At 42.8% G+C, this 17,102-nt stretch overlaps 9 non-coding genes across 9 annotated transcripts; all 9 read right to left on the bottom strand.

Annotated features, from left to right (window-relative positions):
- Positions 1-89: 89 nt before the first annotated feature.
- On the bottom strand, positions 90-280 carry LOC141229583 (U2 spliceosomal RNA). The gene has a single exon (XR_012296239.1). It is a non-coding gene; the product is annotated as a U2 spliceosomal RNA (small nuclear RNA).
- A 1,115-nt stretch (positions 281-1,395) lies between these two features.
- Positions 1,396-1,586, bottom strand: LOC141229580 (U2 spliceosomal RNA). Its single transcript, XR_012296237.1, has one exon. It is a non-coding gene; the product is annotated as a U2 spliceosomal RNA (small nuclear RNA).
- A 1,115-nt stretch (positions 1,587-2,701) lies between these two features.
- LOC141229579 (U2 spliceosomal RNA) lies at positions 2,702-2,892 on the bottom strand. The gene has a single exon (XR_012296236.1). It is a non-coding gene; the product is annotated as a U2 spliceosomal RNA (small nuclear RNA).
- A 1,115-nt stretch (positions 2,893-4,007) lies between these two features.
- LOC141229578 (U2 spliceosomal RNA) lies at positions 4,008-4,198 on the bottom strand. The gene has a single exon (XR_012296235.1). It is a non-coding gene; the product is annotated as a U2 spliceosomal RNA (small nuclear RNA).
- Positions 4,199-5,313: 1,115 nt separating this feature from the next.
- LOC141229577 (U2 spliceosomal RNA) lies at positions 5,314-5,504 on the bottom strand. Its single transcript, XR_012296234.1, has one exon. It is a non-coding gene; the product is annotated as a U2 spliceosomal RNA (small nuclear RNA).
- Positions 5,505-6,619: 1,115 nt separating this feature from the next.
- LOC141229576 (U2 spliceosomal RNA) lies at positions 6,620-6,810 on the bottom strand. The gene has a single exon (XR_012296233.1). It is a non-coding gene; the product is annotated as a U2 spliceosomal RNA (small nuclear RNA).
- Positions 6,811-7,925: 1,115 nt separating this feature from the next.
- Positions 7,926-8,107, bottom strand: LOC141229683 (U2 spliceosomal RNA). Its single transcript, XR_012296332.1, has one exon. It is a non-coding gene; the product is annotated as a U2 spliceosomal RNA (small nuclear RNA).
- Positions 8,108-14,100: 5,993 nt separating this feature from the next.
- LOC141229575 (U2 spliceosomal RNA) lies at positions 14,101-14,291 on the bottom strand. Its single transcript, XR_012296232.1, has one exon. It is a non-coding gene; the product is annotated as a U2 spliceosomal RNA (small nuclear RNA).
- A 1,115-nt stretch (positions 14,292-15,406) lies between these two features.
- LOC141229679 (U2 spliceosomal RNA) lies at positions 15,407-15,597 on the bottom strand. The gene has a single exon (XR_012296328.1). It is a non-coding gene; the product is annotated as a U2 spliceosomal RNA (small nuclear RNA).
- Positions 15,598-17,102: the final 1,505 nt, after the last annotated feature.

Here is a 17,102-nt window from a genome sequence, read left to right as displayed (position 1 = left end):
AAAGAGTCGATCCCAAAATCCAACAAACAAGCAAAATGAACAAAAAACATTGAATTAAATTCTTTCTGATTTTAGAAACTGCATTAAAGAAGGGGTGCACCGGTCCTGGAGATACTGCAATACCAGGTCAATGCGTGGAGTGGACAGAGCAAGCTCTTTTTCCATCTCCCTGTTCTAAAAATCCATTTAATATATGGTCCCCAGATAGGGGACGTATCAGATATTAAACTGATAAGAACAGATACTACACTTGATCTTAGCCAAAAGGCCGAGAAGCGATAACCAGAATTGGTTTCAAACTACGGAGCCACCCAAGGATCCTGAAAAGTCCATTTGTGGAGATGAGCTCCTGGACTCCCGTTAAGAAGACATGTTGTCAACCTCTAGATCCCTTACATGCCTGCACTTTTCGGCTTGCTGCTGCTGCAATCCACGCGTTTTAGATCTGCATAACTCCACCTCTTTAAACACAGCACCTTCACCCCCTGCTGTTCCCACCCGCCTCAACACCGTTGGAAGGGAGGAGAACCAATTAAGGCGGGGGGTGGGGTGGAACGAGCAGCTGTCTACCCTTAGCAGGAGGGCTCCTGATTACATACCTCTCCTGCTGCTGCTGCTGCTGGCTGTCCAGCAGCAGACTGAAGGTGGCTGCTGCTGTGCACAGGTATATAAAGGCTCAGAGCCTATTATGACACGCGCAGCCAGCGTTCCATTGCCACATTCCATCTACTGCAGGCAGGATACCTGGCTGGCTGAATGTCGCTGAGAAGCTCACAGAGACCGCCATAAGCAACAGTTTAACAGAATGCCACAGACTAATCAACCAAACTTTTTGGGTTGGGTTCTCTTTTATAGTCTGCAGGCATTAAATGAAAGAAGTCAGTGTTCCAGCAGAAGGAGACAACGTTTCAGAAAAGGCATTGTAGCAAACCAAAAAAGAAATTTTAAGCGCAGCAGAGTAACCAGCGCACATACCTGTTAGCTCAGGTGAGTTTAAAAGGCTGCTGTTGATAACAAGGGCATTTGCTAAATAGATGGTGTGTGTGCAACAATATACTGAAAGGTCAATTATATTGTGCAGCTTATCTCACCACCTGTAGTTATTTAGGTGAAAGCTCCAAAATGCTTGCCTAATATGTCTGTTTATCCAAAAGGAAGTAAAAAGGGAGAGCTAGAAAGATAGCATTGCATCACATTACATGGCAATGCAATGCACAGTTGCTGAAGTTGAACCAAAATGAGCTTGTAATCTGGCTTCTGCAACTTTGAACATGAAAAATCCAATGAGGAGAAGAAAAGCAAAGCCAAAGGGTCCATCCCAAAATCCGACAAACAAGCAAAATGAACAAAAAACATTGAATTCAATTCTTTCTGATTTTAGAAACTGCATTAAAGAAGGGGTGCACCGGTCCTGGAGATACTGCAATACCAGGTCAATGCGTGGAGTGGACAGAGCAAGCTCTTTTTCCATCTCCCTGTTCTAAAAATCCATTTAATATATGGTCCCCAGATAGGGGACGTATCAGATATTAAACTGATAAGAACAGATACTACACTTGATCTTAGCCAAAAGGCCGAGAAGCGATAACCAGAATTGGTTTCAAACTACGGAGCCACCCAAGGATCCTGAAAAGTCCATTTGTGGAGATGAGCTCCTGGACTCCCGTTAAGAAGACATGTTGTCAACCTCTAGATCCCTTACATGCCTGCACTTTTCGGCTTGCTGCTGCTGCAATCCACGCGTTTTAGATCTGCATAACTCCACCTCTTTAAACACAGCACCTTCACCCCCTGCTGTTCCCACCCGCCTCAACACCGTTGGAAGGGAGGAGAACCAATTAAGGCGGGGGGTGGGGTGGAACGAGCAGCTGTCTACCCTTAGCAGGAGGGCTCCTGATTACATACCTCTCCTGCTGCTGCTGCTGCTGGCTGTCCAGCAGCAGACTGAAGGTGGCTGCTGCTGTGCACAGGTATATAAAGGCTCAGAGCCTATTATGACACGCGCAGCCAGCGTTCCATTGCCACATTCCATCTACTGCAGGCAGGATACCTGGCTGGCTGAATGTCGCTGAGAAGCTCACAGAGACCGCCATAAGCAACAGTTTAACAGAATGCCACAGACTAATCAACCAAACTTTTTGGGTTGGGTTCTCTTTTATAGTCTGCAGGCATTAAATGAAAGAAGTCAGTGTTCCAGCAGAAGGAGACAACGTTTCAGAAAAGGCATTGTAGCAAACCAAAAAAGAAATTTTAAGCGCAGCAGAGTAACCAGCGCACATACCTGTTAGCTCAGGTGAGTTTAAAAGGCTGCTGTTGATAACAAGGGCATTTGCTAAATAGATGGTGTGTGTGCAACAATATACTGAAAGGTCAATTATATTGTGCAGCTTATCTCACCACCTGTAGTTATTTAGGTGAAAGCTCCAAAATGCTTGCCTAATATGTCTGTTTATCCAAAAGGAAGTAAAAAGGGAGAGCTAGAAAGATAGCATTGCATCACATTACATGGCAATGCAATGCACAGTTGCTGAAGTTGAACCAAAATGAGCTTGTAATCTGGCTTCTGCAACTTTGAACATGAAAAATCCAATGAGGAGAAGAAAAGCAAAGCCAAAGAGTCGATCCCAAAATCCAACAAACAAGCAAAATGAACAAAAAACATTGAATTAAATTCTTTCTGATTTTAGAAACTGCATTAAAGAAGGGGTGCACCGGTCCTGGAGATACTGCAATACCAGGTCAATGCGTGGAGTGGACAGAGCAAGCTCTTTTTCCATCTCCCTGTTCTAAAAATCCATTTAATATATGGTCCCCAGATAGGGGACGTATCAGATATTAAACTGATAAGAACAGATACTACACTTGATCTTAGCCAAAAGGCCGAGAAGCGATAACCAGAATTGGTTTCAAACTACGGAGCCACCCAAGGATCCTGAAAAGTCCATTTGTGGAGATGAGCTCCTGGACTCCCGTTAAGAAGACATGTTGTCAACCTCTAGATCCCTTACATGCCTGCACTTTTCGGCTTGCTGCTGCTGCAATCCACGCGTTTTAGATCTGCATAACTCCACCTCTTTAAACACAGCACCTTCACCCCCTGCTGTTCCCACCCGCCTCAACACCGTTGGAAGGGAGGAGAACCAATTAAGGCGGGGGGTGGGGTGGAACGAGCAGCTGTCTACCCTTAGCAGGAGGGCTCCTGATTACATACCTCTCCTGCTGCTGCTGCTGCTGGCTGTCCAGCAGCAGACTGAAGGTGGCTGCTGCTGTGCACAGGTATATAAAGGCTCAGAGCCTATTATGACACGCGCAGCCAGCGTTCCATTGCCACATTCCATCTACTGCAGGCAGGATACCTGGCTGGCTGAATGTCGCTGAGAAGCTCACAGAGACCGCCATAAGCAACAGTTTAACAGAATGCCACAGACTAATCAACCAAACTTTTTGGGTTGGGTTCTCTTTTATAGTCTGCAGGCATTAAATGAAAGAAGTCAGTGTTCCAGCAGAAGGAGACAACGTTTCAGAAAAGGCATTGTAGCAAACCAAAAAAGAAATTTTAAGCGCAGCAGAGTAACCAGCGCACATACCTGTTAGCTCAGGTGAGTTTAAAAGGCTGCTGTTGATAACAAGGGCATTTGCTAAATAGATGGTGTGTGTGCAACAATATACTGAAAGGTCAATTATATTGTGCAGCTTATCTCACCACCTGTAGTTATTTAGGTGAAAGCTCCAAAATGCTTGCCTAATATGTCTGTTTATCCAAAAGGAAGTAAAAAGGGAGAGCTAGAAAGATAGCATTGCATCACATTACATGGCAATGCAATGCACAGTTGCTGAAGTTGAACCAAAATGAGCTTGTAATCTGGCTTCTGCAACTTTGAACATGAAAAATCCAATGAGGAGAAGAAAAGCAAAGCCAAAGGGTCCATCCCAAAATCCGACAAACAAGCAAAATGAACAAAAAACATTGAATTCAATTCTTTCTGATTTTAGAAACTGCATTAAAGAAGGGGTGCACCGGTCCTGGAGATACTGCAATACCAGGTCAATGCGTGGAGTGGACAGAGCAAGCTCTTTTTCCATCTCCCTGTTCTAAAAATCCATTTAATATATGGTCCCCAGATAGGGGACGTATCAGATATTAAACTGATAAGAACAGATACTACACTTGATCTTAGCCAAAAGGCCGAGAAGCGATAACCAGAATTGGTTTCAAACTACGGAGCCACCCAAGGATCCTGAAAAGTCCATTTGTGGAGATGAGCTCCTGGACTCCCGTTAAGAAGACATGTTGTCAACCTCTAGATCCCTTACATGCCTGCACTTTTCGGCTTGCTGCTGCTGCAATCCACGCGTTTTAGATCTGCATAACTCCACCTCTTTAAACACAGCACCTTCACCCCCTGCTGTTCCCACCCGCCTCAACACCGTTGGAAGGGAGGAGAACCAATTAAGGCGGGGGGTGGGGTGGAACGAGCAGCTGTCTACCCTTAGCAGGAGGGCTCCTGATTACATACCTCTCCTGCTGCTGCTGCTGCTGGCTGTCCAGCAGCAGACTGAAGGTGGCTGCTGCTGTGCACAGGTATATAAAGGCTCAGAGCCTATTATGACACGCGCAGCCAGCGTTCCATTGCCACATTCCATCTACTGCAGGCAGGATACCTGGCTGGCTGAATGTCGCTGAGAAGCTCACAGAGACCGCCATAAGCAACAGTTTAACAGAATGCCACAGACTAATCAACCAAACTTTTTGGGTTGGGTTCTCTTTTATAGTCTGCAGGCATTAAATGAAAGAAGTCAGTGTTCCAGCAGAAGGAGACAACGTTTCAGAAAAGGCATTGTAGCAAACCAAAAAAGAAATTTTAAGCGCAGCAGAGTAACCAGCGCACATACCTGTTAGCTCAGGTGAGTTTAAAAGGCTGCTGTTGATAACAAGGGCATTTGCTAAATAGATGGTGTGTGTGCAACAATATACTGAAAGGTCAATTATATTGTGCAGCTTATCTCACCACCTGTAGTTATTTAGGTGAAAGCTCCAAAATGCTTGCCTAATATGTCTGTTTATCCAAAAGGAAGTAAAAAGGGAGAGCTAGAAAGATAGCATTGCATCACATTAAATGGCAATGCAATGCACAGTTGCTGAAGTTGAACCAAAATGAGCTTGTAATCTGGCTTCTGCAACTTTGAACATGAAAAATCCAATGAGGAGAAGAAAAGCAAAGCCAAAGAGTCCATCCCAAAATCCGACAAACAAGCAAAATGAACAAAAAACATTGAATTCAATTCTTTCTGATTTTAGAAACTGCATTAAAGAAGGGGTGCACCGGTCCTGGAGATACTGCAATACCAGGTCAATGCGTGGAGTGGACAGAGCAAGCTCTTTTTCCATCTCCCTGTTCTAAAAATCCATTTAATATATGGTCCCCAGATAGGGGACGTATCAGATATTAAACTGATAAGAACAGATACTACACTTGATCTTAGCCAAAAGGCCGAGAAGCGATAACCAGAATTGGTTTCAAACTACGGAGCCACCCAAGGATCCTGAAAAGTCCATTTGTGGAGATGAGCTCCTGGACTCCCGTTAAGAAGACATGTTGTCAACCTCTAGATCCCTTACATGCCTGCACTTTTCGGCTTGCTGCTGCTGCAATCCACGCGTTTTAGATCTGCATAACTCCACCTCTTTAAACACAGCACCTTCACCCCCTGCTGTTCCCACCCGCCTCAACACCGTTGGAAGGGAGGAGAACCAATTAAGGCGGGGGGTGGGGTGGAACGAGCAGCTGTCTACCCTTAGCAGGAGGGCTCCTGATTACATACCTCTCCTGCTGCTGCTGCTGCTGGCTGTCAAGCAGCAGACTGAAGGTGGCTGCTGCTGTGCACAGGTATATAAAGGCTCAGAGCCTATTATGACACGCGCAGCCAGCGTTCCATTGCCACATTCCATCTACTGCAGGCAGGATACCTGGCTGGCTGAATGTCGCTGGGAAGCTCACAGAGACCGCCATAAGCAACAGTTTAACAGAATGCCACAGACTAATCAACCAAACTTTTTGGGTTGGGTTCTCTTTTATAGTCTGCAGGCATTAAATGAAAGAAGTCAGTGTTCCAGCAGAAGGAGACAACGTTTCAGAAAAGGCATTGTAGCAAACCAAAAAAGAAATTTTAAGCGCAGCAGAGTAACCAGCGCACATACCTGTTAGCTCAGGTGAGTTTAAAAGGCTGCTGTTGATAACAAGGGCATTTGCTAAATAGATGGTGTGTGTGCAACAATATACTGAAAGGTCAATTATATTGTGCAGCTTATCTCACCACCTGTAGTTATTTAGGTGAAAGCTCCAAAATGCTTGCCTAATATGTCTGTTTATCCAAAAGGAAGTAAAAAGGGAGAGCTAGAAAGATAGCATTGCATCACATTACATGGCAATGCAATGCACAGTTGCTGAAGTTGAACCAAAATGAGCTTGTAATCTGGCTTCTGCAACTTTGAACATGAAAAATCCAATGAGGAGAAGAAAAGCAAAGCCAAAGAGTCCATCCCAAAATCCGACAAACAAGCAAAATGAACAAAAAACATTGAATTCAATTCTTTCTGATTTTAGAAACTGCATTAAAGAAGGGGTGCACCGGTCCTGGAGATACTGCAATACCAGGTCAATGCGTGGAGTGGACAGAGCAAGCTCTTTTTCCATCTCCCTGTTCTAAAAATCCATTTAATATATGGTCCCCAGATAGGGGACGTATCAGATATTAAACTGATAAGAACAGATACTACACTTGATCTTAGCCAAAAGGCCGAGAAGCGATAACCAGAATTGGTTTCAAACTACGGAGCCACCCAAGGATCCTGAAAAGTCCATTTGTGGAGATGAGCTCCTGGACTCCCGTTAAGAAGACATGTTGTCAACCTCTAGATCCCTTACATGCCTGCACTTTTCGGCTTGCTGCTGCTGCAATCCACGCGTTTTAGATCTGCATAACTCCACCTCTTTAAACACAGCACCTTCACCCCCTGCTGTTCCCACCCGCCTCAACACCGTTGGAAGGGAGGAGAACCAATTAAGGCGGGGGGTGGGGTGGAACGAGCAGCTGTCTACCCTTAGCAGGAGGGCTCCTGATTACATACCTCTCCTGCTGCTGCTGCTGCTGGCTGTCCAGCAGCAGACTGAAGGTGGCTGCTGCTGTGCACAGGTATATAAAGGCTCAGAGCCTATTATGACACGCGCAGCCAGCGTTCCATTGCCACATTCCATCTACTGCAGGCAGGATACCTGGCTGGCTGAATGTCGCTGAGAAGCTCACAGAGACCGCCATAAGCAACAGTTTAACAGAATGCCACAGACTAATCAACCAAACTTTTTGGGTTGGGTTCTCTTTTATAGTCTGCAGGCATTAAATGAAAGAAGTCAGTGTTCCAGCAGAAGGAGACAACGTTTCAGAAAAGGCATTGTAGCAAACCAAAAAAGAAATTTTAAGCGCAGCAGAGTAACCAGCGCACATACCTGTTAGCTCAGGTGAGTTTAAAAGGCTGCTGTTGATAACAAGGGCATTTGCTAAATAGATGGTGTGTGTGCAACAATATACTGAAAGGTCAATTATATTGTGCAGCTTATCTCACCACCTGTAGTTATTTAGGTGAAAGCTCCAAAATGCTTGCCTAATATGTCTGTTTATCCAAAAGGAAGTAAAAAGGGAGAGCTAGAAAGATAGCATTGCATCACATTACATGGCAATGCAATGCACAGTTGCTGAAGTTGAACCAAAATGAGCTTGTAATCTGGCTTCTGCAACTTTGAACATGAAAAATCCAATGAGGAGAAGAAAAGCAAAGCCAAAGAGTCCATCCCAAAATCCGACAAACAAGCAAAATGAACAAAAAACATTGAATTCAATTCTTTCTGATTTTAGAAACTGCATTAAAGAAGGGGTGCACCGGTCCTGGAGATACTGCAATACCAGGTCAATGCGTGGAGTGGACAGAGCAAGCTCTTTTTCCATCTCCCTGTTCTAAAAATCCATTTAATATATGGTCCCCAGATAGGGGACGTATCAGATATTAAACTGATAAGAACAGATTTTTTCCTTTTTCATTTTGTTCTTATATTTCAGTTGTTATTTCTCTTCTAATATTTCTCTTGCCTTATAATCTGTTCATGCTACAAGGTTCCACAGATGAAAGTTCCATAGACTCTTGGCTCTTTTTTTCCCAATTCTCTTCAGATCTAACAGGTAATAAATATATATTTCACTTAGTGCTAATTTTATGCATTCACTTTCACTTATAAAATCTCTTTTAAAAAGCAATATGTTTCGGACTTTCCATAGCGCATTCTTTATTCCATTTATCATTATCCAAATGACTCTTTCTTTTTCTTTTGATTGACATGTAAAATTTCCATATAAAACTACTTCGTGATTTAAAAACTTAAGACCAGTAACAAACTTTAAGAGACTTCCAACTTCTTTCCAGACATTTTGGGCATAAAAACAGTTCCAAAAGGTGTGTAAAACTGTTTCCTCTCTAACACAGCCTGTTCTAGGGCATCTTGCAGTATTGCACAATCCCCTTCTGTGTTGAAAAAATCTAACAGGAACACATTCTTGCACTATTGCCCATGCCAAGTCTTTATATTCATTTGTTAGATAAGGTGCATAAGTCATTCTCCAAATTCTTCCACTTTTAGTGTAAGTAAAGTTTGCCACTGCTGTCATCGTTTCTTTTCTCTTTGTCTCTAGAGCCAGTCTTCTTGAATTTGACAGCATCTCCACATCTACTTCAGGTAAGTTATAAAGTCTAATTGTTTTTTCTAGTAAGACATATTGTTTTGGCGGTGTAATTAGGACAGGAGAATTTTGGGGCAATGTTATCCACTTTCTTTTCCTAAAGATATCTCCAGCTGCATATCTTAAGTAGAAAGACCAATGAGTTCTTAGATTGGTCATTTTGAAGCAAAAACTAAAGAACTTTAGGTACAAAAAATTTTTGATATTTGGGATATTCTTTCCACCATATTTATGCTGCTTGTACATTGTCTCTCTTCGAACCTTCTCCATTTTTGATCCCCACAGAAAAAGAAAAATTTGTCTCTGGAGAAACTTTACTGTGTTCTCATTCGGGGGGTACACCATACTTAAAAACAACATTATCGGCAACAACAAAGACTTAATGATCAAGTTTTTACCTTCCATTGATAATTTTCTGAGTTTCCATAAACTTATCTTCTTTTGCATTTTCTCCTTCACCAACTGCCAACTTTCTTCTCCATCATTCTTTTTTGTAAACACAACACCTAAAATTTTGATCTTATCACTTCTTATTTTAAGTTGAGGAATCTGCGCATCTGACCAATCACCGAATCCAAGACATTCGCTCTTCTCCAAGTTCAGTTTGAAGGCAGATGCTAAACAGAAAAAATCAGTAGTTCTTACTGCTCTTCTCAGCGATTGTTCTGAGTCGCACAGGATCGTGATGTCATCCATGTACCCCAGTGACTTAGTACTTAGTCCATTTCCACCTGGTATGGGTACACCTTTCACCATCTTATCTTTCCTCAACATTGCCAGTAGAGGCTCGATTGCGCAGATAAAGAGCAGAGGCGAAAGTGGGCATCCTTGTTTGACGCCCGACTTTAGAAAAACTTCTGAAGATAAAAAACCATTAATTAAAATCCTGCTAAAACTTCCATCATATAAAAGTGCAATGTGCTTAATAAAAACATCCGGGAATTTCATTTTCTTTAACACAGAATACAGGTACTTATGAGAGACTCTGTCGTACGCTTTCTGGAAATCAAGGGACAGAAGAGCTAGCTTTTGCTTCCTCTCTTGCTGATACCAAATTGCGTCCCGTATAATATTCAAGTTTTCTGCAATTGTACGACCAGGCACACCACATACCTGATCAGGATGCACGACCTTCTCTATCACCTTCTTCATTCTGTTCACCATGATTTTTGCCATAATTTTATAATCTACGTTGAGTAACGTGATTGGTCTCCAGTTCTCTAGATTAGTCTTATCTCCTTTTTTAAAAAGCAGGGTGACCACACCACTTCTCCAAGATTCAGGCAATTTGTCACATAAAAAGACAGCTTTAAAAATCTCAAACAGGTCGTCTTTTAAAATCTCCCAAAAAGTAAGATAAAATTCAATTTGTAGTCCGTCAGTACCCGGTGTTTTTCCTCTAGAAAAGCTTTTGATTGCACTTAGCAGTTCTTCTTCACAGATATCTTCAATCAACAACTCTTGATCTTGCTTTTCAAGGTGATTCTGCAATGAATTAAGAGCATCAGGTAAAAAATCAGCGTCAATTTTCTTTTCGCTAAAAAGATTTTGATAAAAAGTTTGCGCTTTGTCCAACAGTCCATCTTTAGTTGTTTCACCATCAAGTTCTTTAATTAATTCTTTGCGTTCTAAAGATTTTTTGAAAAAGAACCTGGAACATGTTTCATTTTTTTCCATATGTTCTACCTTGGCGTTGAAAATTATTTCTTTGCCTTTCTGTTCAATTGCTTTTTTAATGTCTTCTTTGACTTGTAAAATAACATCCTCCATATCTATCCCTGCATTTCTGAGTTTGTAACCTGTTTGCAGTTTTGTATTCAGGTCTTTAAACCATTTCTGATTCTGTCTGGCCTTCCTTTTGCCAGCTAAGAGAAAAAAATGTCTAATTTGAAACTTCACATACTCCCACCATTCTAGAATTCTTTTGTAATAACGTTTTTTCCCCTGTAGTTTTTTACAAAATTTCAAAAATTCCTCTTTTATACTTTCATCTTCCAGCAGCAGAGTGTTCAACTTCCAGACACCTCGCCCTTTCTCTAGACTGGGCAATTCCAAGTGAGTAATTAACGTTTTGTGGTCAGAAAAGATGTTACCTGTTAGATCCACTTTATTCACTTTAAAACTCTGTGATGTCAGAACAAAGTCAATTCTTGATTTTAGAAGATTTTTCTCCCAAGTGTATCCTGGTTCAGAGGTATTCTTTACTCTCCAGACATCATTCAGGCAAGTATCGTCGATTAGATTTTTTAACTGCATCTCAGTTTTGTCTTTCCTTCTAGTACCTGATGTCCTATTTTCATCAGACCGGATACAATTGAAGTCACCGCCAACCACAGTTGGTGTAGGACCAGGTATAAAGAGTTTGATGATATCTAATAAACTGGATCTTTCCTCTTTAATCGGAGATGCATAAACATTAATCAGCTTGAACTCGGATCCACAGTAACTCACATTAACAACTAGTGCACGTCCAGGTTCAACTTCAGTGAACGAGGTAACCTTAAAGTCTTTGTTTTTAAACAGGACGCCAACACCAGTAGCACGCGATCCATTTTCACCGGACCAGATGGAAGGTCCGTTCGCCCAATCTTCCCTTAGTTTGTTATAGTTAAGGTCATGGTCAATGCCGCATTCTTGAAGTAAAAAAATATCAGCATCTAAAGTCATCAGGTAAGAAAATAAAGCAGCTCTCTTGACAGAGCCCTTTAAACTCCTCACATTTAGTGAGGCAATTTTGAGTGTAGCCATAAATCATTTAAACAGAGCTTGAGTCCGTATCTGACATGAATCCGACCGGGGTAGAGGGACCCGCAGAAACGTCCGTGTCTGAGAATTCCTCGATGTTCACCGGATCAGATGGGTTTACAGGTTTAGGAACTGAGATGATCGGTTTAGGTGAGTAATTAGGGAGGACTATTTTCAAACGCCCAGCAGGTCTTTTGCTGGCGCTCTCTCCCTTAAACAAACTCGACTTCTCCTTTTTCCTTTTCCTCAAAACCTCCACGTCAATGTTAATCTCCTCCTCCTCCTCCTCACCACCAGCCTCCTTAGAAGACTCCTCTCCCATCTCCACTTCAGACTCAGCTGGATTCTCCTCCACCACATGACCATCTGGACTCTCCGACCAATCCTTGAGAACAATGCTATCCCCAGGCGGGTCCCCAGCAGTGTCCTTGGGCGGATCCCCAGAAGGGTTCCCGGGAGGGTCCTTGGATTTGTCTGTTTGTTCTTCAGGACTGGACCGCTTCGGAGGGGCTCCCCCCCGAGCTGCATCTGCATAGCTGAAGGTCTTTTTTCTCAACGGACAATCCCGAAAAGAGTGCCCAGGGATACGGCAGATATTACAGATCATCTGATTTGGGCAGTTCAGAGTGACATGTCCTTTTTGATAGCACTTCTTGCAAAGAGCGTTCTCCTCCTTGCAGCTCTCAAAGGAATGCCCAAAGTCCATACATTTTCTGCAGAAGATAGGCATCCCTGGATAGAAGAGTCTTCCTCTCTCTCTGCCAATCAGGAAGCTCTGAGGCGGATGAATGAGTCCACCAATTCCCAAACCTTCTCTCAGCTTCACGATGAACTTGTATTTTCCGGTCCACAACCTCTCAGAGTTCATGATTTTGTGAGAAAAGTGGACCTCAGAGCAATAGTTATGCAGAAACGCAGCCACATCCTTTTCAGAGACATGCGGATTGCTCATATGAACCACCACAGACTTCTCTTCTGCCAGGCAGAGGGTCACAAAACACAGTCCTTTAAGATCTTCCTCCTGAAGTCTCAGCTTGATCTGATGGTAAAAATTCTGAGATGCCACTTCAGAGGTCAGGGTAAGCACAAAGCGTCCAGGAGCATCTTGAAGTGCCAGAATGTTCTCCCTTTTCACCTGCAGGATCTCAAGCAGGACCTTCCTCACGAAGAAAGACAGGGAGAACTTGTCACGGGCTCGCTCTTCAACTTCAATCTTGAAAGAGTTCTTGATCTTCAAGTCGCCAGCTCCAGCAGAACGGAGAGTAGCCGATGTCGCCATCGCCATATTCAGATAAGTCGATCGCCTTCTTGGTTCTCTTCAGCACGCACACCCCCTATAGCAGCAGGAGGCTTAAGACAGTAGAACTGCCGATGCCTCAAGGCCGAGGATGCGATAGGCTTTGGAGTCTTCCAGCAACAACACTTGGTCGTAGCCAAAAGGCCGAGAAGCGATAACCAGAATTGGTTTCAAACTACGGAGCCACCCAAGGATCCTGAAAAGTCCATTTGTGGAGATGAGCTCCTGGACTCCCGTTAAGAAGACATGTTGTCAACCTCTAGATCCCTTACATGCCTGCACTTTTCGGCTTGCTGCTGCTGCAATCCACGCGTTTTAGATCTGCATAACTCCACCTCTTTAAACACAGCACCTTCACCCCCTGCTGTTCCCACCCGCCTCAACACCGTTGGAAGGGAGGAGAACCAATTAAGGCGGGGGGTGGGGTGGAACGAGCAGCTGTCTACCCTTAGCAGGAGGGCTCCTGATTACATACCTCTCCTGCTGCTGCTGCTGCTGGCTGTCCAGCAGCAGACTGAAGGTGGCTGCTGCTGTGCACAGGTATATAAAGGCTCAGAGCCTATTATGACACGCGCAGCCAGCGTTCCATTGCCACATTCCATCTACTGCAGGCAGGATACCTGGCTGGCTGAATGTCGCTGAGAAGCTCACAGAGACCGCCATAAGCAACAGTTTAACAGAATGCCACAGACTAATCAACCAAACTTTTTGGGTTGGGTTCTCTTTTATAGTCTGCAGGCATTAAATGAAAGAAGTCAGTGTTCCAGCAGAAGGAGACAACGTTTCAGAAAAGGCATTGTAGCAAACCAAAAAAGAAATTTTAAGCGCAGCAGAGTAACCAGCGCACATACCTGTTAGCTCAGGTGAGTTTAAAAGGCTGCTGTTGATAACAAGGGCATTTGCTAAATAGATGGTGTGTGTGCAACAATATACTGAAAGGTCAATTATATTGTGCAGCTTATCTCACCACCTGTAGTTATTTAGGTGAAAGCTCCAAAATGCTTGCCTAATATGTCTGTTTATCCAAAAGGAAGTAAAAAGGGAGAGCTAGAAAGATAGCATTGCATCACATTACATGGCAATGCAATGCACAGTTGCTGAAGTTGAACCAAAATGAGCTTGTAATCTGGCTTCTGCAACTTTGAACATGAAAAATCCAATGAGGAGAAGAAAAGCAAAGCCAAAGAGTCCATCCCAAAATCCGACAAACAAGCAAAATGAACAAAAAACATTGAATTCAATTCTTTCTGATTTTAGAAACTGCATTAAAGAAGGGGTGCACCGGTCCTGGAGATACTGCAATACCAGGTCAATGCGTGGAGTGGACAGAGCAAGCTCTTTTTCCATCTCCCTGTTCTAAAAATCCATTTAATATATGGTCCCCAGATAGGGGACGTATCAGATATTAAACTGATAAGAACAGATACTACACTTGATCTTAGCCAAAAGGCCGAGAAGCGATAACCAGAATTGGTTTCAAACTACGGAGCCACCCAAGGATCCTGAAAAGTCCATTTGTGGAGATGAGCTCCTGGACTCCCGTTAAGAAGACATGTTGTCAACCTCTAGATCCCTTACATGCCTGCACTTTTCGGCTTGCTGCTGCTGCAATCCACGCGTTTTAGATCTGCATAACTCCACCTCTTTAAACACAGCACCTTCACCCCCTGCTGTTCCCACCCGCCTCAACACCGTTGGAAGGGAGGAGAACCAATTAAGGCGGGGGGTGGGGTGGAACGAGCAGCTGTCTACCCTTAGCAGGAGGGCTCCTGATTACATACCTCTCCTGCTGCTGCTGCTGCTGGCTGTCCAGCAGCAGACTGAAGGTGGCTGCTGCTGTGCACAGGTATATAAAGGCTCAGAGCCTATTATGACACGCGCAGCCAGCGTTCCATTGCCACATTCCATCTACTGCAGGCAGGATACCTGGCTGGCTGAATGTCGCTGAGAAGCTCACAGAGACCGCCATAAGCAACAGTTTAACAGAATGCCACAGACTAATCAACCAAACTTTTTGGGTTGGGTTCTCTTTTATAGTCTGCAGGCATTAAATGAAAGAAGTCAGTGTTCCAGCAGAAGGAGACAACGTTTCAGAAAAGGCATTGTAGCAAACCAAAAAAGAAATTTTAAGCGCAGCAGAGTAACCAGCGCACATACCTGTTAGCTCAGGTGAGTTTAAAAGGCTGCTGTTGATAACAAGGGCATTTGCTAAATAGATGGTGTGTGTGCAACAATATACTGAAAGGTCAATTATATTGTGCAGCTTATCTCACCACCTGTAGTTATTTAGGTGAAAGCTCCAAAATGCTTGCCTAATATGTCTGTTTATCCAAAAGGAAGTAAAAAGGGAGAGCTAGAAAGATAGCATTGCATCACATTACATGGCAATGCAATGCACAGTTGCTGAAGTTGAACCAAAATGAGCTTGTAATCTGGCTTCTGCAACTTTGAACATGAAAAATCCAATGAGGAGAAGAAAAGCAAAGCCAAAGAGTCCATCCCAAAATCCGACAAACAAGCAAAATGAACAAAAAACATTGAATTCAATTCTTTCTGATTTTAGAAACTGCATTAAAGAAGGGGTGCACCGGTCCTGGAGATACTGCAATACCAGGTCAATGCGTGGAGTGGACAGAGCAAGCTCTTTTTCCATCTCCCTGTTCTAAAAATCCATTTAATATATGGTCCCCAGATAGGGGACATATCAGATATTAAACTGATAAGAACAGATTTTTTTTTTTTTTTTTTTTTTTTTTTTTTAAAACCATTCAGGTTCTATAAACATCTAGAACCGAAGCTTTACCCCAAAGGGCTCCACAACACATCTAGACGCAACAGAAACTCATCATTATGGCCAATTTTTATTATTTTTGAAGAGTGATAAAAATGTGTAGTCACACCCAAAGCCAAACAATCCATAACCAGAAATCCATCCACAAAAAACGCTACACCCAGTGCTTCCATTTCAAAAATTTCCATTTACCTTCAGCATCCAAACTCCTTTCAACATCCCATTTATAGCAAAAGTACAACTTATCCAAAACCATCCTTACACAATCACTTACCTCAAGAACCTCATTCCTATAAACATACAAATTCCTTGTATTCCACAGAACCTCTTTCACACATGCCAAGAACAACCAAAATACTCTCTCTTTCTCTTTATTCAAATTACATAGACCAAACATGACCATTTTAACCGTTAGAGCCCTTACACCCGTCAACTCCAAACAAAGCTTGCCCAGACTACCCCATACATCCCTTGCATGCTTACAAAACCAGAAAACATGGTCTATGTCCTCTGTACCACCACATCCAACTCTAGGACATCTGTCAGATGGTACTAACCCCCTTTTCTTCTGAACCGCTCTTACCGGTAATATACCATGCCAAGACAGCCACAGCAAATCTTTCTGCTTATTTGAAACATCAAACTTACATAGTTTCCTCCAAACACCTTCACACTCAGCTGATTTCAAACCAATAATACCACAAGCAAAACTGTCCACACACATTCTTTTTAACATTTTCTTCTCATTCATAAAGTGACCCATGCTAAAACTCTCAAGTCTAAACTTTCTCACAAACACTTCCACAAAAGCATACCACTCAGGACAAATAAAGGAAAAAGGCTTCCTCAAATCCTGTACAGACCATTTCAAACGCCCTAACATAGAGCCTGCTTGATACCTCAACATACAAGCAGCTTTGGTATCCTTGAAAAAAAGCTCACAAAACAGCCCAACATAATTTAATCCGATGAAAACCTCTAAGTTTGGAAAATCCAAACCCCCATAATATGTCTTTTTCATTAGCTTCTCTCGTTTTGCCCTTTCCATCTTACACCCCCACAAAAACAAAAAGAGAATCCGATTTAATTTCCTCAAAGTCACAGCTGATGGAGGAAAAATCAAAGCAACATACAGTATCATAGGCAAAATAATACTTTTAACTATCAGAACCTTCCCTGTAAAGGACAAATCCCGTAACCTCCAAAACTCAATTTTTTTTATTATTCTGCCCCCTATTTCTTCCCAACTCTCTTTTCCCTTCAAATCATCATCAAAGTCTATACCCAAAATCCTAACACCTTTAGAAACCACACATTCCATATCATCATCGTTTAACTTGTCCTGCAAACAGAACCCTTTCATCTTACTTTTGGCCCAATTAATTCTAAAAGCAGAAGCCACACAAAACACATTAACTAAAAGCTTCACTCTCGACACTTCACAGGCAGAATCACACAAGATACAAATGTCATCCATATAGC

The sequence above is a fragment of the Phyllobates terribilis genome, unplaced genomic scaffold, assembly GCF_046119375.1.
Source record: "Phyllobates terribilis strain yellow unplaced genomic scaffold, ASM4611937v1 Scaffold_487__1_contigs__length_1357975, whole genome shotgun sequence".
NCBI classification, from domain to species: Eukaryota; Metazoa; Chordata; class Amphibia; order Anura; family Dendrobatidae; genus Phyllobates; species Phyllobates terribilis.
The sequence above is the reverse complement of the archived record's forward strand: the minus strand, read 5'-3'. Positions and strand labels throughout refer to the sequence as shown.